Source organism: Branchiostoma floridae, chromosome 4 (genome assembly GCF_000003815.2).
Source record: "Branchiostoma floridae strain S238N-H82 chromosome 4, Bfl_VNyyK, whole genome shotgun sequence".
Classification (NCBI taxonomy): Eukaryota; Metazoa; Chordata; class Leptocardii; order Amphioxiformes; family Branchiostomatidae; genus Branchiostoma; species Branchiostoma floridae.
The window spans coordinates 30570802-30580059 of NC_049982.1; the positions used below are offsets into that span (position 1 = coordinate 30570802).

The 9258-nt window shown below is 42.5% G+C and overlaps 1 protein-coding gene across 1 annotated transcript in view; it reads left to right on the plus strand.

Annotated features, from left to right (window-relative positions):
- Positions 1-9258, plus strand: part of LOC118414804 — a 1072569-nt gene that overhangs the window by 800871 nt on the left and 262440 nt on the right. The gene's annotated exons all lie outside the window — the stretch shown is intronic.

Genomic DNA, 9258 nt, shown 5'->3' on the forward strand with positions numbered 1-9258 from the left:
TTGGGGCATTTGCATCGATGGATGTGCGGCTGTACCCGAGGGAGTTTGCATCGACGGATGTGCAGCTGCGCCCGGGGATGGTTGCATCGCTGGATGTGCAGCTGCGCCCGGTGGAGGCTGCGTCGATGGATGTGCAGCTGCGCCTGGGAATGGTTGTATCGACGGATGTGCAGCTGCGTCCGGTGGAGGTTGCATCGATGGATATGCAGCTGCGCCCTGTGGAGGCTGCATTGATTGCTGTGTATGTGCAGCTGCACCCGGTGGAGGTTGCATCGATTGCTGTGCAGTTGCGCCCTGTGGAGTCTGCATCGATAGATGTGCAGCTGCTGGGTCGGGAATTTGGGCACCGTGCTGGAAATGATGCTGGAGAGGTACGCCTTGTGGATGGTGATATTCTGGAGACGGAGACGACGGCACATGAGAACTTTGCTGCATGGTCGACGGATGGACGGGACTTCCGTCGCTGGTTGCTCCGTGTGGCATCTGTGTAGGTCCAGGTTGAGGATGACTGCTGGGTGACTGGCGCGGTGCACTGCCAGCCGTCTCCATTGGTGGAACCGCAGGGGTAGCCACTTGTGCGTGGCGAAATGCAGCAGGTGGCATGGGCTGTGACATCCCTTCCGCTTGATTTTGACCGTGTTTGGGAGAATGGACAGGCGATGTCGTGCCCGGGTTGCTTTTTCCATCTTGCTGTTGTACGTCTGATTTCGCTGCACCATCGCTGGTGTTCTTCTCCTTTTAAAAATATTACCAAAATGTAACTTACGTCATATCATTTATATGTCAATCACTGCGTTACACAATCTCTCCCCGTGCCAGGTACTAATGATTGGGCCCCTATCCCGAAACTTCATATACACTGCATGGAATAAAGAAGACTGATTAAAAATCTGACAGGTACCAGTAGCAGCTTAGTATTCATTACCACTAGGATAAATTTCCATCATTCGGTGTGTGTGTCTCTTTATTTGTGTGTGTGAGAGAGAGAGCTGTGTTAGATTGGTACTCTAGCGGCTAATTACCTTTGCCAGAATGGCTAAGGTTATGTTTTAGGCTTGTGAGTCTGTCTGTCTGTGTGTGTGTTAACAGCATAACTCAAGAAGCCTCGGATGGATCCCGATAATATTTGGTAGGTGGATAGGGGTCTGGAAAACGAAGGTCAAGTTCGATAATGGGCCCCCTAGCGGCTTGCTAAGGTACTGCAACAGAACCTCAATTTTTGATATCTCGTGTTCTGGACATGCTGTGGTTATGATTTTTGAGTGGTAGATAGCCCTTGGGGCAGAGACTAAGTACTATTAGTTTGGACCCCCTAGCGGCTTGTTCGGAACTGCAGTCGCCGATTTCCTTTCAAACTTTGGACGAGAATAATTCGAGAACGTGTAGATGGATCGTCACGATTTTTGGTATGTAGATAGCCAAAGTAACAATGTACATTATGGAATACTAATCATGCAAATCAGCAACTAATTTGCATAATTAATGAGGAAAGTTTATAAATCCACTGCATTTCATGATAGGACGTTCAAACTTGTCACATATATAGATGAGAAATAGAGAAAAATCAATCCATATTAATTATGCAAATAGAGACCTCATTTGCATAATTGTTTTAGGCTTGTGAGTCTGTCTGTCTGTGTGTGTGTGAACAGCATAACTCAAGAAGCCTTGGATGGATCCCGATAATATTTGGTAGGTGGATAGGGGTCTGGAAAACGAAGGTCAAGTTCGATAATGGGCCCCCTAGCGGCTTGCTAAGGTACTGCAACAGAACCTCAATTTTTGATATCTCGTGTTTTGGACATGCTGTGGTTATGATTTTTGAGTGGTAGATAGCCCTTGGGGCAGAGAGTAAGTACTATTAGTTTGGACCCCCTAGCGGCTTGTTTGGAACTGCAGTCGCCGATTTCCTTTCAAACTTTGGACGAGAACAACTCGAGAACGTGTTGATGGATCGTCACGATTTTTGGTATGTAGATAGCCAAAGTAACAATGTACATTATGAAACACCAATTATGCAAATCAGCAACTAATTTGCATAATTAATGGGGAAAGTTTATAAATCCACTGCATTTCATGATAGGACTTTCAAACTTGTCACATATATAGATGAGAAATAGAGAAAAATCAATCCATATTAATCATGCAAATAGAGATCTCATTTACATAATTAATGAGAAAATATAAACGTGTAGACGGATCGTCATGATTTTTGGTATGTAGATAGCCACAGGGATGACTTACATGATGGAATTCTAATTATGCAAATCGACAGCTAATTTGCATAATTAATAAGGAAAGTTTGTAAATCCACTGCATTCCTTTATAGGACTTTCAAACTTGTCACATTTGTAGCTGAGAAAGAAAGAAATATCTATACATATTAATTATGCAGATGATGATCTCATTTGCATAGTTAATGGCAAAATATGAACATGTTGACGGATCGCCTTTTTTTGGTATGTAGATATCCTAAGTAAAAACGTACATAATGAGATACTAATTATATAAATTTTATAAAAAGTTGATAAATCCACTGCATTTCGTGATAGGACTTTCAAACTTTACACATATGGAACTCTGAAAGATGGCAGAGACTAAGAGGTGTTTGTGTGGGTCCGGTAATGTCTTTTCTTGAACTGCAGGAGCCGGTTTAGTTTCCTACTTTGAAAGAGAATAAGTCAAGAAGGGATGAAAGGATCATCATGATTTTTGGTATGCTGATAGCTTAAGTGATGCTTGATACAATTTAATATCATTATGTAAATAGGGATCTAATTTGTATAAGCAATGGCGAAATGTTATGAACCAACTCCTGGCATATAAAATAAAATGTAATGAGTAACATATTTATGTCTACAGACATCATTCTACATAACAAACCTGGTTTATTTGGCAAAGGTATGTTTTGAAACTGCAGTGGGTTTTAAAACTTTAGACGAGATTGCCGTGATTTTTTGGTATGTAGATTATGTAGCCTAAATGATGAATGACATAATAAGATATAAATTATACAAATCAGCAGCTTATTTGCATAACCACTGAGGAAAGTTCATAAAACCCTCAAACTGGTCACACGTTACATATGAAAGAGAGGAATGTCGCTAAAATCAGTTATGCAAATATGCAACTCATTTGAATAATTAATGAAAGAAAATACAATAATTCCATAGTGGTTAATGGTGGGAATTTGATACTTGCAGCGTTATAGAGCCCGGTGAAGGTGAACATCATTAGACATAAATCATGCAAATCAGGGTCACATCTACATAGTTTTCGAGTAAACACTGAAATATACTTCTTTGCTAAAATGCGACTCACATACTTTAAGCAACTTCTTGTCTTATTTCATTCACAAGCTTGCTGAACACAAGTAGCTGCTGTTTCACTGAAAGAAGATTGGGGGGGGGGGGGACTCAAAGACCAAAGGTTACCAACCAATTATAGAACTATGACTACTTTGTTCCAACTGCTATTCGGAGGAGGATAGAATCGTGCGCGCCCATGTGTAGGTCTGTTTGTGTGCCCGGCGAAATATCTTAAAGAAACGAATCTCTTACCCAGGGAAAAAGTAACAAGAGTTCGGAGACCTCATATCTTCATAAAATATTTTGATTATTCATATGACTGCCACATTAACAGCACCTATACTCGGTAAACCCTCATCCGACCGTATGGGGACATTATTGACCCCAGGCGTATATTTTTATCTGCCATAGCAACATTTTTCATCAGAGAAAAAATTCCTTCCATGAATTTGTTTGTATACATGTCTTACAACATCTACGAATTTTTCACCAAGTTTTGCCCATTATTGTACAAGGTATACTTGATAGTTTCTGTCTGGTTCGGTGGGGTCAAAAATGTAAATCCGCAGCCCGATGGCACACAAAGTTTTGCCTGCACGTAAAGTTCTACGGCGTGTCTGCGTGCTCCCAAATCCGTCGGATTTCCTACGAGTTCGAACGGAGGCGGTACTCACCACTTACGGATCCCAAAAGATTGGCCACGTTTTGGCACGTAGACAGCACGTATTTACACGTACGACGGGTTGTGCCCTTAGCTTTAGGCGCACCTTTAATCAACTGACACATGTCACAATGTTGATACTGTTAAGCCATTTACCACTTAGATGATTTATGACACTTTTGAATTAATCATGCATATTCATGATATGCATATTAAGGACCTATATGCATAATTGGTATTGCTAATGTTTCACCTGCCGCAAAGTACACATGGTACATGCATTTTAGTCCTATAATAAATTAAATTAAAAACACTACAAAATTAATATAGATTCTCCTTATCAAATATGGAAATTATGCCCCAATTTGCATAACTTGCATTTTATTATGCACTACATCTCTGTCTTAGCTGCCTACAGACCAAGTATAGTGGAAATTTGTAGTTCATTTGTTTAGTTATTCTCCTTGGAAGATTTTGTAAAAGAAATCCATTGCAGTTCCAGAGCGAGCTACGAGGTGGCTTACGTACGTCACATGCTATCTGCCACTAAGAAATGAAGACTATAGCATGTGGAGATCAAAAGATATAAAGAATATAAGTTCTGCTGCAGTATCAAGGTCACATACAAGGAGTTCCAAAATCGAACTTGATCTTTGTTTTTCCAACATCTTCTCACATACCAAATATCATAATAATCCATCAAAAGGTTCTTGAGTTATGCTGTCTACCAAAATCTGGAAACACACACACACAAACACACGCACACACGCACGCACACACATGCACACGCACACAAATACACACACAGTCAAACACACATAACGACGTAAAAGTAAAAAAAAAAAAGATACCGAATCTTTTTTACTTTGAACAATGTTGCTATTTGGGGCATAAAGGTTGATCAACTGAGACAGTTTATGCAAATGAGGACATTATTTGCATAATCAATGTATTCGCAATACTTCCCTCGAAGAGGTTAAAATCATTTGACGAAGGCATGGGGTCATGAAATTGTAGTTAACGTTGCGACTGTACTCTTTACGGACACGTTACCAGGAGAAGAACTACAATAAATATCCATTTAAGGGGTAAACCGAATATGACAAAACGCGAAGTTATGATTTATGCATGTAATTGACATACTAGATCATACTAGTAACTGGGTAGAAAAGAAGTTTGTTATCGGCTTCAATAGCACACCACATGTACAATACTGCACAATTAAAGGTACAAACAAACAAGTCAAGTGTGGAACTGTCGTAAATCGTACTAATGGTCGGGGTAAACTACGTTCACAATATATATATATATACATTTGACCAATTTGCCTTATTACCGTCGCCAAGAACATTATGTGTTGTTTATGAGCGCTCGAGCGTGCCTGTGTGTGTATGTGTGTGTGTGTGTGTGTTTGTGTGTGCATTATTTGCTTATGTGTGTGTTTGCGTGAAAGTCATCTCAACATCTCTCGTAGATATGAGGTCTCTGAACTCTTGTTTAGTATTCTATTTTAGAGTCTCCAGTTGGGGCAAGAAGTACCCCGCAGCTTCCTAGAAAAGAGCTGTTAGGATGCCCATATCTATTTTAGCCACCGAATTTAGCCGATCATAACATCTCCAGAGCATGACATATTGCCCGTGCCCCTATTCATCCACAACGTTTTGAATATCATCGATGAGTAATTGGGTTTCTAAGAGATGTACTCGAGCAATGTTGACATATTTTGAAGGCGACAGTTACACTGAGAAAATGGCTCCGTCTCTGAGGCGTCGCAAAAAAAAACAACCACAGCACAGCCAAAACGTACCACTTCAACGTTTTATGAATGAATTGCTATTCGTAAGTAATGGCAGATCTTGATTTTCCTTATCATCATATAAAAGAGGGATATATAAGACTGAGCAACAATGGCATTTTAATATCCTGGTAACGTAGCGCTACCAACGATCGTGCACCAACAATTATCATCCTGTGATCGTGACTTTAGGTCAGGCACACATGTCGAGGTGCATTATGCAAATGCAAGTTTTAAGTAACCTTAAGCTAAGGACACAACCCGCCGGTTATGGTTTTTGTCAGTACGTTTTTGGGAGGTCATATCCGCCACGTGTTTTTTTCTGAATACGTGGGGAAGGACTTGCAAGAGCAGGGAGGGAGTGTGTTAACGCACGTCACTCGCACGGTTGCGCAAGTATGTGGTCTGCAGTCCGTGAGCGGTTGTGTGCATCATTCGTTGCGCAAGTGGTAAGTGAGTTGTACGTGCCTTAAACGTAAGATATCGTATGCAGGCCGTACTTACACGTGCTGAGTGTGTACGGTTTCCTTACTCACCCTCAAGCTGTACAGGACACGCGCGTCACCCGTACTGGCTTGTACGGGGGTGAATCCGCAGCCCGAATGCAGAGAAAGTTCTAAATGCAATTTACGTGCTGATGCGTGTCTATGTGCTCCCAATTCCGCTGAAGTCCGTACGAATTCGTACGATTTCTTACCATGGCCACTTACTAATTCCAAAAGATTGCCCACGTTTTTGCATATGTAGACAGCACGCAGTTGAACGTACGGCGGGTTGTGCCCTTAGCTTTAGTCATGCCTCTTTTCATGCAAAGCAATACAGCAGGTTTGCATCTAGCCTGATTAAATCTCGCTTATAGCAGCCCGCCCAACATCCGCCGCCCTCTGCGGGGAGGGGCCAGTTTCAACCCCGGACAGCAGAGTTTAGATAAGAGCACAACCCGCCGTACGTGTAATTTGTCCGTACGTTTTTGGGGGAGGTCGTACAGAGGCGGTCACATACCACTCAAGCTTAGGGCACAACCCGCCGTATGTGCAAATACGTGCCGTCTACGTGTCAAACCGTGGGCAATCTTTTGGGATCCGTAAGTGGTAAGTACCGCCTCCGTACGAACTCGTAGGGAATCCGACGGATTCGGGAGCACGCAGACACGCCGTAGAACTTTACGTGCAGGCAAAACTTTGTGTGCTATCGCCCCCCCCCCCCCCCCTCACCTCCCAGTACGTGCCAGTACGGGCAACGCGCCTGGCCTGTACAGCTTGGACGTTTACAGAATTACGTGGCGGACGTGGCCTCCTAAAATAAATGTACGGACAAATTGCACGTACGGCGGGTTGTGCCCTTAGCTTTACGGATCCCAAAAGATTGTCCACGTTTTGGCACGTAGACAGCACGTATTTGCACGTACGGCGGATTGAGCCCGGTTTAGCTTTTGTGTTATAACACAGACTACTTTGCATTCATTATTTAAAAAAAATATACTCCTGAAGGAAGTGTCATCCATTGCGTATTTCATATATAATTGCACAATGGTAAAATTGTATGCACAGTATGCCTTACACATTTATAGTACTAGTATTTCAACTTGCGATGTCACTCACCGTGTCTTGGTTGTGTTCAGATTTTCCCTGTTCTTGGTGGGATGCCGGGAACCGAGATACTTGCAACTGGCAAGGTTTGTCTTCGTTATGAAACTGCAGGGAGAGGCAAGGTGAGCTTGAAGCTTTGTCAGCACCTGGAAGTAAAGTATAGGACACCTCATCAGCATGCAGTAATAAGGGTAAGCACGTGTCAACCCCACATGAGGCTTTTCGAATGTGTTCTTTGTGTACTCTCTTTCTAACGGATCTCCATGTAGAATTTTCTTCAACCAGTAAAAAGACTTCATTTGTTTTCATAATCATATCTTCTGTCTGAATCATTGTTATTGTTATTGTTATTGGGTCGGCCGACTACTCAATCTTTGCAGCCAGGGGCTGAATTGCGAGGAGCTTACAATAGGCGGGGCTGAATCGCAAGGGTCTGCCATTCGCCACTCAGGTGACCTCAATACGACAGTAATTGCCCCAGGTGCGGCCAAGGTACTGCAGGTTTTGAACCACTCACACCGCACCATCGCACGTGTGGCGGGTTCTTTAACGTGCCTGGGGTATGGCTCTCCCCCAGACACGGGACCTCCATTTAACGTCCTATCCGAGGGACGGCCCTAGCCGAAGCTGCGTACTCAGTTTCACCTGAGTAAAGTGAGGAAAGTCGTGTAAAGTGCCTTTCCCAAGGACACAAGATCGGTAAAACGGCAGTCGGATTCGAACCCGCAACCTCTCGGTCACGGGGCGAACACGATCCCACTGCGCTACGCGGTCCCACTGTAGCGGTCCGCCACTATAACTATGATAAAATACTAGGTTGTGATGATGTATTGGTCATCCCTTAAGACATAGAAATTACAATAGATTTTACTTTATCACATAGTCAAGAATAGGAATGCTACAGACGTAAACAAATAACTGTGGAAGTCATTTGCATAAGTAATAATTAAATGCTAAAATGAAATCTTGCCAAATGGGGGGGGGTCACACATACAGTATGTGTAATTCTGATCAACGTAAATATACTACAATACCATAAATTATCATATAGCCAGGGGACGTGGGCCAATCAGAAGGCCCCATTTCATGCTGGTTATGACGCCGTAACAGCCATGCATTAAATTTTTTATTATCACATATCTGATAAAAACTTTTGAAAGTTTAAACCAATCAGGAGGACAGACAAACATGACGCTGGCCAATCAGAATGAGATATCTAGGAATCGTCCATCTGCCAAGATAGGGGAATAAGTACAGGCATGGCAGGGGGGATGGCTCCCTCTATTAACATCGGTAGTGCGTGTTTCTTTGTTCAAAGAAAACATTTGCTGTCTTAAAACAACATTAAATTACCTATAATATTTCAACCAATAAGATCTATTTCAAGATATGTCCAATTTAAACTGAAAAATGAAAATAAAATTATTTGCACCCCCCGCGCTTTCAAGTTAAACGGTCCGCAGACGATAATGACACAGCGGTCCGCCATTTTGAACGTCACGAAATGGATGACCACAACCTACCGTTCTTTGGAGAAGACTTATCTCAGTTTGTTATGAATGAAATTCTCCAGACTTGTCAGTCACAGTAAGCACAGGAAATGCCACAGCCTCAGGAAAGCCGGCAAAGGTTTTCGGCGCTGGACAGTAACGAGCTGGACAAACTCGAGCACGACAGGGTTGAGAAGTGCACGGACATGTGACGGATAGGTCAACAGTTTGGGGAGTGAAGCTTTGTAGGGACAACTTTGTTGTATGAATCGACTTTGTTATTTAAAGCCTTCAAACTGTATTTATTGAATGTACTGAATAAAGGATGTATGTATTATAAAGGAATTTGTCGCTTAAATGGGTCAGTTAACTGTTTGGGTAGGCTATATGATAATAGCGTTAAGGACCCGCCTGT